Source organism: Coturnix japonica, chromosome 1, assembly GCF_054131305.1.
Source record: "Coturnix japonica strain WE chromosome 1, WE-NBRP24, whole genome shotgun sequence".
NCBI classification, from domain to species: domain Eukaryota; kingdom Metazoa; phylum Chordata; class Aves; order Galliformes; family Phasianidae; genus Coturnix; species Coturnix japonica.
The window spans coordinates 165,308,142-165,321,980 of record NC_140663.1 but is presented as its reverse complement, the minus strand read 5'-3'; the positions used below and the strand labels follow the sequence as shown (position 1 = coordinate 165,321,980).

The following is a 13,839-nucleotide window of genomic DNA, read 5'->3' as shown; positions in this document are numbered from 1 at the left end:
TCAAATCTATATCTTTCCAATCTAGAGAAAGGGATATTGTAGGGGACCATGACAGAGGCCTTACTGAGGTCCTGACAGATGACGTCTACATGTCTTCCCTTGTCTACTGATGCACTTACACTATCACTGAAGGCTAATAAATTAATCAAGCAGTATTTGCCCATGGTGTAGCCATCTGGTTGTCTCCTGTCACTTCTTTGTCTTCAACAGGCCTTAGCATAGATTAAAGGCTTCAAATTTTGTTGATTAGATAATTTTATGCTATGTTTAAAGTAAATGTCATTTTTTGTTCTCTTACTTATGGAAAGAAATCAGTAGTCTTACCTAAGAAATACTTAATACCTGGGATCCTATCTTACAGGCACTGAGCTTGATGCTCAAGCTATTTCTGTGCATTAGTGTGATAGATGCACCTTTGCAGAAAGAAACTCCTCGCCATCCAACCCTCATCTAGAAGACCTGTCACTCTCTTCCAAATATAAGATGTGCTTAACTTACTGCCTTAGACGAAATTCTTAACTTTTAGGCAGCTAAAAGTCCCAGAGATAGCAGGAGGGATGAATATGTCTCTGATACAGATACTGAAATTCTAAAAGGATATAGAAGCAAGCAGTGTAGGCTTGTGTAGGCAAGTATATTGTTTATTCCAGATGGTGTTTTGCTTCAGTAAAAGCTGCAGATTCTCTTAAAGACACTTCTGTGCCCCTCAGTGTAAGATCTGAACAATTTGCAACTGATGGATTCATAAAATTTACAAAAGATATTATAAGCAGAAGAATGCATGATTGATGTCATGAAGCATGTGGCAGGGTGGAAGATGAAGGAGAAGAAATCATTATGGCTACATTCATAGTGAGAGGACTCAGGACCACTACGTGCTGCATCACAGGAGAGCAGCAAGGGTGTCCCTGAAGGAAGCAGCTGCATGCACTAACTGGCCATGAGTGTAGGTGCTTCTGGGACTAATTGATATTCAAGAAGAGCCTGCAGTGAACACAAAGAACATTCTGGAGAAGAATCACAATATTTTGAACACAGATTTTATTTTATTTTATTTTATTTTATTTTATTTTATTTTATTTTATTTTATTTTATTTTATTTTATTTTATTTTATTTTATTTTATTTTTGGTAGAAATTACAATATTTCCTGACTTAAATTTTTGCATTTGTAGAGCATGTCTGAGGAGCATTTAATTTGTTTTCCTTTTTAAATAAAATTCCTTACCCAGAACCATAAATTAGGAGTTTAATAAGACAAATAACAGAACATGCACACACATGAATCCACACCTGCTCCAAAAGCATTTGAACAGCCATCATATGATTTGTTTTTTAAGGATTTTGTTACTAAAAATGTAATATCTTGAAATCCTTGTGCTCAGCTTTGTTCTTGTGTTTTAGTTATAGGCAGGAGACTGAGAGAAATTCCAAAATAAATCCTCATTTTCTTGGTTTTTTTTCTTTCAAACAGTCCTTCATTCCTAGTGCTTACCAAATATTTGCATGTGAAAATAACCGAAAGAAAAGCACCATACAGACCTGGATGTTTCTATCAAAACTAGAGAAAAAAATTAAAATAAGCCCTCCTGCCCCACTTAAAAAAAAGTAAGTATCATAAAAATATTAGTTTCAGAATTCACAACCACACTGTAATGTGCATTACAAGGCAAATGAGTTTGTAGCAGAATTAAATTGAAGATTTTATTTTGGTACTGCTATTGATCCTGATCTCGGTAATACTGTAACTATACAAAGAAGTTGTGACTAAGTTCTAAGCATTCTAAATGAAGATCCAATATGGTTTACACTGAAACTTTAAATAACAGTAAGGTCTGGGTGTGCCCAGTCATGATTCCAAATAGAAATGTGCAGGAAAATGAACTGGCTTGGACATTAGCTCAAATGCAGCTTCTGACTGCATGCCCATTACAGCCTCTGCCACAACAAGAACTTGCTAGGTTTTGGTATGAGTATTTCTGCTGTAATTAACAGCACTCACTGGCCTGTGTGTTATGAGTCTTTTCACTTCTTTTGCTCCAGTTTGTCTGGTCATTCTTTGACTTTCTTTACTTAGACTCCAGACTAACTCTTGGATTGGAATTTATCTTGGTTATTGACATGGGTATTAGTGTAACAGAGGATATAAGCAGTAAGACAATGCAATTATTACACAGTATTGTGTGGTTTCAGACCTACACAATCCAACTAATTTAGAGCTTACTTAAATTCGAACAATACTTTAATTGTCATATTATCATCTTTTCTTTTTTTGAAAGAATCAACAATAAGGATTCTTCTTTTTATTTCTGGTAAATAAGGAATGAGTATGACTCAGCTCCCTTACCCCTAAATATACAATGTGAAAAATACTCTCTGCAGTGTGAGGTTCCTAATGGGCTGCATGTGTCTTCTGGCTGCCTCTACCAACGTGACTGTTGAAAACACTGGGTTATGTCCTTTTCCAGACTCATCCAAAAGGAATAAAACAGAACATTAAAGGTCCATGGCTGTAGCATGGTTTTATTTGTCCTAGGGAGTATATATCATGTATTGTTGTGAAGAGATATTGCTCTGTTCTTTTAAAAGACAAAAAGAAAAAAAGAAAAAAAAAAAGCACGAGTGACTCTTCTGTATGACTAATAGCAGAGTTCTGAGGAGATACTTCAAAATCAATTTCTAAAAGCTTTGCAGCTCAAAAGGTGACAGAAAAGTTGAAAAGAATAAAAGAAAATTTAAAATGGAAATAAAAGAAGCATTTTTTATACAAATAAGTGAAGAACAGCATTTTTTTGAAGCACAGTAATTCCAATCAAGTAAATGTATTTTAATGGCTATGGGTAATAACATGGAGCATGCAGCTGCAGAGTTATTCATATTAAATTGATCAGAATAATCCCCTAACAGTCACCTCTGTGAGAGACAACTAGAAAGTAAACGGAATTAAAGAAGAGATAAGGATTTGAATAAGGTTAAACAAAAAGAGGAGGCAGAAGAGCATTAATAACAAAGTAAAATAATAAAAGCCAAAATAAGGTCAGGAAGGTTGACTTGGTCCTACTTTATTTACTGGCATCTGCAGTGAGAGAGGGAAAAAAGCAAGAACTTGGTAATAATATTTGCTAGTTTTACTTCTCAGGAAAGTTGTATAGGTTCATTAAGCAATATTCCTATGGTAGTTAAAGATTTAAAGCACTATGCAAGCAAAAACATTATCCCACTAACATAGTGGCTCAAATCAAACTGCTATATCCAGGAATAAAGAAATGCCATACAACATTGCAGAAAAAGGGAAGATGAGATTTCAGAAAAGAGCAGAATGAGAAAAAATAGATTTCGGGGAGTAAAAAGAATATAATTAAGACTGTTAAGTAGAATATACAGATAAAATTCCTCACAAGCACAAACTACAAAAGGAAGGAAAAGAATAGAGATAGTAATGTCACAGTCTGGTTATTGCTGAGATTTATTTACTAAACTAAGCTGTCCCAGCCAGGATCGTAAGCTGGGATCCAGTCAGCCAAGATTGCAGTCTTAAATTATCAGTTACCCATCAGAACAGTCCTTCAGAAATAGACTGAGCTGTCTAACTGTGAACAGACAGAAGTAAATGTTCTTCAGAGGAAGAGCATATCTGCCAAGGTCCATTTAAAACTTCAGCTGAAGCTTCATGCTTGAGGTGGGGGGCTGCTTTCCCTCATAGTTTTCTAGTTTATCATGTCAATGAAGTGTCTGTAGCTTAAAGACATCAAGTCTGCAGTCTGAAGTTGAATAATGATGTAGTTGCTTTCCTGTTAAATAATTAAATTAATGAACACTGGGGATGCTGTGGGCCAACAGAACATCATAGATTTCTGCAGTGTTTGTGCCCTACTTTAGACATAGATATCAGATATTGAATTTAAGGTTGGCTGGAAAGTGGGAGTTCCAATCTATGAGTGTGCAGGAAGAACAACCGATAACTAAATAGTAGAGATATAACTGTGGGAAGACCATGTTCAAGATCATGACTGATCACAGGTGAAAAAGAGGACTTGGACTTGAAACTGTTTTGTCTGTATTTTCAGGGAGTCCTTTAAACTGCATGCAAACTTGTGCATTTCTCTGAGGATAAAGGCAAGTTTTCTACTCTGTTACAAGTTAGAAAAAACTGAAAGATCCCAATTTCACTATAATATAAAGTATATTATAAACAATTTTGACCATTTTCAATTGAGAATTTAATTCTTTTAAAAGACCTGTGTCTTTCTGAGTACATTACTATCTTTTTCCTTTGTTTCAAAATCTAGGAAAACAAAACCAGGCAATGTGAATATGTGATTGATTTTATTGCCACTGTATAAACACCAAGATTAGTAGTTGACCCTTGTTAAAGATGCTCAACATCTAAACAAGGCAGAATTAAAAAACAAGAGCTAGAGAGATACAGCATCTGCATTTCAAAAGTAATGCCTCCTATTTATTTCCATGGAAAATACAACAGAAACAAAGAGCACAATAACACCAGCAGATAGAGAATATTCTCAGCTACAGAATATTGTTTTTCAGTGTAATAACTAGCATTAGCTATGGTTTTTTAGCAGCGATTAACCAGAGCCTCCTACCTAAATATCCACGCCATTGGAAGTGATGCACTGTCGTTACTGCCAGTGCTGAAACACACCACCCACCACCTCATTATACTTACATCCCATGTTTGGTCTCCCTAAATGTTCACCAATCATTGATAAATGTCAGTGGCTAATTTTTTTTCTACATGGAAGGATTCAGTTGCACGTCTGTACTTCCATGTCATAGTCCATCCTATCAGACTGCTCCTCTGCTGCCATCTCTCACATGGCAGCAAAATGGTATGGACTAATGGTGGGAAGGTTCAACCTCTACTGCCATACACCAACATCCACCACTGACGTTGTGAGCAAACATAATACCATGAGACATTACTTTCAGAGCAGCCCTCGTATATCAGCATGAAAGAGAAAGCAAAGGGAGGAGTTTGCTAGGTATTTATTAGTAATCTGAACCAATGCACTGAAGTATGCATCACTGAAGGGGGGACATACACCTGCACACAAGGAAAATCTGCTTGAACTCAGATCCATCACTGAGGGGGCACAGAGGACAACTGTGTGAACCAGCACAGCATCTGCAACACTGTGAGTCATAACACAGAAGTTATATGATTAATATACTTGTACTCCATATAAAATAGAGCATAAATGATTGAGCCCTGATGGGTTTCCTCATTTTCAAATAACTACTTAGTTTCTTAAATTGACTTATCTTGGTATGAACTCGTGTTGGCAAGTCCTTATTAAATCCCTCTACATGTTAGCAAAATCTGCACAGACAACAAAACTGCTTCTGTTTTACTATTTCTGCAGTATGTTCTCATAAAAAGAATGTAGGAGATTGTTAATGTGACAGTCCTTCAAGGCAAAGTCTATTTCATCAGTCAAGAAGAAATCTTTGTGGAATTCTACTATAAGAGATGAATGCATTTCAATTTTACGAGACTTTCATTATGAAAAGAACTTGAATAATTTAATTTGAAAGCATGTTCTCAAGTGTTTTTTTAAATAGTTTTTTTTTCTTTTCAGTGTTGAATGTGCCCTGTGAGAAGTCTGAAAATTATTTTTCTCTGCAGACTTTTTCCCCATATGACAGATTTTATTTCTTTTCCTCCTGTTGTTTCAGTGCAACTGAAATGATTATGATGACTTTTATTTAATCACAGTATCTCAAGTCTACGTGCGTAACACCTCATGTTGCCTGCTCTTTTGCTCTGAGATCAGCCAAAATAAAAGCATAATTTTAGTGTTAGCTGGTTGCTGTGACTCCTGCAAAAAACTCGTGAAGAAATTATTTATTCCCTGTTTACACAAAGAGTGTCCGCTATTAGTACTGCTTTAGGCCAAAAAGAGCTAAGGAAGAGAGGGGATTGTCTCCCTTGTAGTCTTCTGGAAGCACCATGTTTTATTTCTTTAGCTTAAGGAAACAGCAGTAGCAGGGTTTCTGGCTACAGTATATCGCTAACACATGCTCAGTGAGTAACAGATAATATGATGTTATTATTCTTTTCTTGTCACTTGAGTCCCAGGTTTACTCAGGATCATCCAGAATCCAATGCTCTGCAGTGATGAATTGTGAAAATAAATGAGATTATTCGTGTCAGTTCGCTATCTGAGGACTCTGTGCAACATTTGCTAAGACTCAGGTTTGACACTCTAGCATGTTCAGCAACAATATTTGCAGTTGTTGTTTCCCTTTTCTTTTTTGTTTTCCTTTTCCCTTCCCTCTCCGCTTCCCCCCTCCCCCCCCCCCCCCCTTTGCCTTCCTCTTGCCTTCCCTCCCCTTCCCTTCTCTTGAGGCAAATATCCAGATTTTAATATTTTCCAATACTGCAACACTATAAAATTATAAAGTTTCTTTTTCTTTTTTTTTTTTTTTTTTTTTTTTTTTTTCTTCCTTTCTTTCTTGAGATGATCTGCACCTCTTCTTGAAGGAATTGTTGAAGGCTATTGACAGCCCATCAGAGAAGGCTGCAATAGTAGAGGCCCTATGACATGCAAAATGATCTGAATGGAAAAAAGCCAAGAACTGGACACCGTATATTCTGAATGCTATGGTACAGCTTGATTAGTTTAGTCTCCCATGGAGCAAGAAATTTAATGTGTCCTTGTGTATGACAGACAGACAAGTTATTAGTACTCTTCGTGCATTCACAAATTGGTATCCAGGAAATCAGTAAATTAGAAATAATTGCAGATGCAATTATGTCTTGTTCCTAGACCTTCTGAATTAATTATTTCTCACTCACTGAGTTTCTGAAATGGACATCAAATCTCATAACGTTTTCAGTCTACACAGGGCTTATAAAATAAATCTTATGTGCTACAAAACTCTGAGGTGTGGGGGTCTCACACATAGCTTGGCACCATTGCACTGCTCCATCACAGCTCCATCTCGTGGGGCCAGCTCTTCAGGCACTGCTCCAGCACAGCCCCATGGGCAGCTGCTAAACCGTGCCATGCAAATCCAGTGCAGTTCTACAATCTCTTTACGTCTTTATGTGCACATAACTATATATTTACATACAGATTCTGTACACATATCAGAAAGGAATGTAAAGTATGCATAAATATATTTAACCATAATTACACTTTACATATGTATATTTATATACACATTTATATGATGTATGTGCATGTATAAAGACTTTAAAGTAATTCTAATGAGGTAATTAGAACCATACGAACCATAAGAACCAGCCAGTGAGTTTACCAATCATGAATTTTATTCTAAGATAAATATTGAGATTTTCACACAGGAACAGCTAGGGCGAGTGGCACAGTGTTCCCCTCACCCATGGCTGCTGGGGCACCTTCAGCCCCTGTGAGGCTGCAGTGCAGTGCAGGCTGGGGCTGGGGGCTTTCCTCATCCCTAGGGCAGTGTCACTCCAGAGAGCTGCAGCGACCTCAGAGTGGCATGGAGAGACGGGTGTGCCATAGTTCAGCTGTTTCCCAGCCTGGGCCTGCAGATGTAGAAGGCATTACAATAGCAATATACACAGGGAGCAGTTACCCATGGTCTCCATGGGCAACCCCTACATCTCCCCCAGCCCCACCCCCGCAGGTCTCTCCCTGACTCAGGACAAGGCTGTCAGTCCTACATCTTCTGGCAGTCAGAAGTTACCTGTCCAGGGATAGCTGTGTCACCCATCCCATGGTGACATGAACTACCGCCAGTCTGTTGCCCTAAGTGATACATACAGGCACTACATCACTGGAGTTGGTGCCCAGAGATAACATTTGATTCCCTATCTTTATTTTGATGTCCTCGCAGAAAGCAGCAAATCCCTCCAGCTGGATGATTGAGGACAGGAATGTGTCTTGGTCTAGTCACGTCTCTTTCCTCACAGAACTCATATGTCCATGTAGTCATAAAATTTGTTAAAAATCACATTATTACTTTATAGGCAAAGACAGATCAGACAACTCTTTAATTACTTTAATGCATTCAGTTGGTTTCATGCTTCTAGAGCCATTAGAGCAATGTAAATACTATAGAAGTTTATCATCAATTCTAATATACTTCATATCTGGGAACCTGAGAGCATGACACTGCTAGTTTTTAAGAACATTTTATCAGAGGTGTATCTGTAGTATGAAAATATTTCCATCCCAGCTTACTTTGATTTAATAATTGTATACATTTATTCAGTGTGCCACAGAATGACATGAAGCTGTGTTAATCCACAGAGTCTGTCTCTTAATTATTCAGTTTTATTGTTGATGCCTGAAATCTGCATAAATTCATCTTGCAGTATAAATCTGCTACACTCAATAATGCCCTCAGAATTACTTCTGATCTTTAAATGTCTTCAGCTAGAAGAAACCTTGGCAATCTCTTTCCATAAATCAAGCTTTAAAAATGTGCTGCATTAAAATGAAAGATTTCAAGGATTTATTTCCTGCATTTTTCCTATTTCCAACATCCACAGCTCTTAGGACAATGCTCAATACTTGGATCTACGCACTTGGGTTTTGGTTTGAGAATGTTGTAACCTTGATCCTGCCATTTCAGTCTCACTGGTAAACCTTTTGCCAGAAGAGAGATTATGCTGTGCAAATGGCTGAGAGGTATGCATAATGATTGCTAAAGCCGATGAGATATGACACCAAAACCACACAAGCCAAATCTTTTACTCTCATGCCTTGAAGAAAGATGGAAAGAAACCTGCATGTTAAAAAGCTTTGTAGGCTTCCCAGAAATGCTTACTTAGAGACTTAGGAGCCCTTTTGTTTAAAGGTGTAAGAGATCCGTTGTCCAATTGTCAGTACCCTGATCTGTTCAATTTGATTTTGCTCCTGAGCTTGATACCTTTTTCTCTCTTCATCCTCAAATAGAATTTTAAAATAAAATAATAAACTATTTTGAGGAGAGGAGTTCTTTTATGTCTAACTTCCACTCCAAAACTAGTAAATTCTACACTTTTGTGTCTGACAGGAAATGCTCAATTAGTAAAATTTCTTCCTTGTTTATGCATTTGTTGGTTTAATAAACATCTTCAGTCTCCTTCAAAAGAGAAGTAGATAAAAGTCAGTGGCAATAGTAGTAGGCTGGAAGTTGATTTTGACATGAAAACATCAAGCTTAATTGAGAATATGACTAAAATAAAAGAAGTAGAAATTATCACAAAAATGTTGAAATAGTTCTGACAATCCTGTTTCTCATTGTTTCCAAACCTTAACTGTAATTTTACATTCTCTTAACAGTAGATTTGTAGCCACAGAAGAAGAGGATACCACCTGGTGTTTTGCTTCCAGAACAGTTTCTAAAGTCTCATTTTGCCATTCTGGGACATCATTCTACAGTGTGGAAAGAAAGAAAAAAGGTACGACTTACACAGCAACCTCCCATTCTTTCTGTATTTTGTCTCATTTTATTCTGTTTTTCCATTTCCCCTTCTTTCTTATGTCTTGTATCTATTCTTGCCTTCTATTTGATCCTGTGAGTGCACAGAGGCAAAAAAGGCAAGAGAAACAATCAAGTGTCTTCTGCTACCACTGCTGTGAAAACACTGTCTCCAGGAGGGAAAGGGGAAAATATACCTGCAAAGGAATTTATTTGTAGGATATTTTTCCTAAGTGGAATTTTTCTTCTACCCCAGACAACAAAAATATTTACCAATAAAAGTGACAACTGTCTAGCCCAGGGTTATGGAGCCCCATATCAAAAGGTTTTAAGCAGAGAGGGGACATTTCTTTTCTTGGAGCTATTCCTGTCACTGAAATAGTCCAGCTCATTCCTGATTGGATAAACTGCAGCACTTGCAGATTTATGAGTCTTCTACTAAAGTCACTTTCCCAAGTGCAAGCTAATGTCAAGGCATCATTCCAGTATCAAAGTGTTTCCCAACATGACTATTATGCTGTTTTCCAGATGGGATGGAGTTCTGTGAAATCTCTGTTCTTTTTATGCTGCTAATCTTGCCTCATGACTCAGTGACTGAAAGCTCTAAATACTGTTGATAATCCACTGCAGTCTCTTTTCAGTCTTAGAAGTGCCTTTCCTCTAATGAAACATGTTATATGCTTTGCAGAAGAGATCCCACGATTATTTGTGCTTCTAAGCCTTCAGTTGCATAATAGTAAAGGAGTTAGAGATGCAGAGCTGGGAGAAGGAAAGTCCATTCCACTGAAAACAAAGATCGGATTCATGACCACCTGAGGAACCTGAACACCAACAAGTCTGTGGGTCCTGATTAGATGCATCCCAGATTCCTGAGGGAACTAGCTGATGTAGTTGCCAAGCCACTCTCAATTATATTTGCAAACTTGTGGTGATCAGGTGAAGTCTCCTGGATACTTTCAAGATGAGATGCCCAGGACCAGGCCCTTCACAACCTGATCTAGTTGTGGTGTCCCTGTTCATTGCAGGGGAGATGGACTGGATGGCCTTTAAAGGTCCTTCCGAGCTCTAAGAATTCTATAATTCTATGATTCTTTGTATGTCACCTGCATGTGACACTTGAGTCAAGCCCTGTGAGTGTGTATGAGGTATTCATATGCACTATGTTAGGAAAGTGGCTTTGCTCTAACATTTCTAGGGGAAAAAAGGATATCAGCTGCTGTACTAGGCCTTGCATGGAGAATAATTAAGAAAATGGTAAGATTTGTGGGTGTTAGTTAAAACTTAAATTTACAATGACTGTGCATATAATGTTGTACAAACCAGCTTTTATGATTAATGTGCTTAAAATATAATTATCTACCATGCATTTTTTATGTGCCTGCGATTTATAGACCTCACTGAAGATGACAAAAATATATTCTGTGCCTACTCAGGTATGTTAGGAATAGCTGTCTTCTATCTTTTCTTAAGATATTTTTGGACTTGCACACACAAGCATACATTCACACAAATGAGCATTATACACCTGAGGATAGATTTGGCTTTATTTTATTTCCCTAATTCAATAAAGTTTTTATCTGCATAATCATTTTTAATTATTTATTTATTTATTTAAATTCAAATAGTTAAAAGGAGCAACTATGTAAACAATGAGTGACAGACATAACTTTCAGATTTTTAAATGTACTAAAAGAAGGAGTCCATTGCATACTTAATTCCTGTGCAAGGTTATTAGAAAACAGAGCAACACAAAACATTTCCTTTTTATTCTCTCTCTCTCTCTCTCTCTGTTTTTGTTTTAGACTGGGAAACAAAAGCATTGCATTTCTGCACTAGATGGTGGGATGGTGAGATGCTCATAAAAAGTCTGAACATCTATTGACCCTATGATCCAAAATCTGCAAACAGTCTGTACGTAATAGAACTGCACTGTAAAAGTTATTTTGTTAAGGAAAACCTTTTTATGTATGCATAAATAATTTAAATTAGTAGCTGCATATTAGGATAATGAACATTCATGTATTTGGTGGCCCTAAAGTTGGACAAAATGAAATATCTATTTGATTTCAGAAAACATGCGATCAAGGGGCATACGATCTATTGGCTACATTGTTCAAATGAGTTTCTAAGCCATTTTTCATCGTAGAAATTCAGCCCTACGTATTTACAGTGTTTGGAGACTTATAAATGGGAAATACATAAGACCTTGAAAGAACCGAAGTAAGACAAGTACCATTCAAGAAAACCGCATACCAGTTTCCAATAGGGAGCATCCACTTAAGCTTATTTAGACTGTTTTAGGGTTTGGTGTCTATTCTGAGTTTATTTAGGTTTACACTTCTTGACAAAAGACAAATTGCTATAATGAACAACTAAATTTCTGTCTGGACATGACTATATACAATTTACTCTGTTGCAGACAGTGTCACTTCAAGGCAGTTTGATTTTATGGTTGTCAAAATGATCTGATATTTAAGAAATATCAAGCAAATGTCATACCTGGAATAGATGGTCACTAATCTATGTCTAGACAGGACAGCTGAGGCACCCCACAGTGAGACCCTGAGTCCTGGTATCTTCTAATGCTGTTTGTATAGGGATTGTATTTGATGATTGTGTCCACAAGACTTTCAAATGTTTGGGAGCCAGTTTCCAGCCACCTTCCAGCTAGATGAGGATACGGCTTACTTGTGGGTTATTCCTGAGCCTGGTGCTAGTCCTTCAGCAGCAGATTACTAGTAGCCTAGTGGACCCAAAAGCTTTTACACAATTTAATATATTTGCAAGAATTCCTTTCCCAAGCAATCAATTGGGCCTCATTCTGTAAGGTATCAGATGCCACCATGGAAGTCATGCGCACATCTTTGTGAAAAGAAGGGTCACTATCTTCTGTACTGCTGAACTTCATAGCTGCACACACATTTACTGTTTCCACTATTTGCTTTAGAATAAAATAGGCTACTACTCCTCTGCTTTTAGAAAACATGGGTAACTACGCACAGCTAATTTACTATATGGATTATATTGATTTTTCACCTTTAATGGGCCAGCTTAATTTGATGAAGGATAGTCTAATTATTTGTGATTGTCTCTATTCATAAAACTAAAAGATTGGTTTCAGATTACCAGAGACTTTTGAAGGATCTAAGCAGTATTTAAGTCCTAGGTTCCAACTCCCTACAATACAGGCTGTCTACATCCAAATGGTTAGAAGTGGTGTTTCGGGTGTTTCCTCTCTGACATCTCACCTTCATAAAAACCATCAATGTCAAGAGGAAAGGGCCCAGTACCTGAGAACTCTCCTCTCTGTGTGACTATCCCTGTAAGTGGACTACACATACAGGTTTCTGCACCTTTCAGATGTTTTCTCTCTTGTCTCATATTCATGTCACCAAGGACAAACTGTGACTCCATGTCCTGTGCTGAGTAATGACCTTTACAGGTGTTTACCTGTGCTTCTTTTCTAGACTGGATTAAAAATTATTCACCAGTGTTTCATCAAAACTGATATGCTGCTAAAGATACATATATATATAAAGATATGCTGGGGTTGCCGTGCCCAAAGTTCAGGAATTGGCACTTGGCCTTGTTGAACTTTATCTCATTGGCATCAGGTCAGCTATCCAGCCTATCCAGATCTCCATGTAAAGCCTTTCTTCCCCCACACAGATCCACACTTCCTCCCAGCTTGTTGTAGTCTTTAAACTTTCTGTGGGTACATTCAATTCCCTCATCTGGGAATGCCTGTGTGTGCTGTCCAGATCTTTGTCCAATGTAGTTTTAATTGTCTTGGAAATCAGATTTTGAATAGCTGTCTTTGAGATAATTGCTCCTCCCTTGCAGACATAACTCATTTTCAGCTCCTCATTTTAAAATTTACCTTTTCTTAAATTCATTACATTGCATAATTTGTAACCATTACATAGGTTCATAGCTGATGGTTAGAATGTCGATGCAACGTCATTCTGATGATATTGACAGTATCAGGGCACATTACTCCTTTCCGAGTGTGTTCTTCTATCCTTTGTAAAAATTAATTTATGGCTGATCGAGGTTGTCAGGCATTTCAGCAGTGCCACACAGCTACATCGTGTTCTGACTCCTGGCCGGCTTGGCTTATTAAAGCTTTTTAAAAACTTGGCATCACAGCCTGCTCTGGAGCTGTGAATCACTCTGCTGTGGCAAAACAATCTTTCTGTCAATTTTAAAATGAGACTGGTCTGATCAGACCTTTCACATATGGAGGTGCACAGCTGGTTCTGTTGCTTTCAAATGTGTCCAGAAATATGCCCACTGGGACTTCATGGGGCCGAATGAAAAATTATCTCATGGAGAAGGTGAGATATTCCAGCTAACAGCTATGGCACTGTAGAAACTACACAGGTAAAATAGGCTACAAACATTTTCAATGTATTCAGATTTA

At 37.5% G+C, this 13,839-nt stretch overlaps 1 long non-coding RNA gene across 1 annotated transcript in view; it reads left to right on the top strand.

Annotated features, from left to right (window-relative positions):
- LOC146762833 (uncharacterized) overlaps nt 1–13,839 on the top strand; it is a 48,221-nt gene that overhangs the window by 21,269 nt on the left and 13,113 nt on the right. The window contains exons 2-3 of the long non-coding RNA XR_014949150.1: nt 9,278–9,396; nt 11,219–11,331. This is a non-coding gene — a long non-coding RNA (uncharacterized LOC146762833). The remainder of the gene's footprint in view (nt 1–9,277; nt 9,397–11,218; nt 11,332–13,839) is intronic.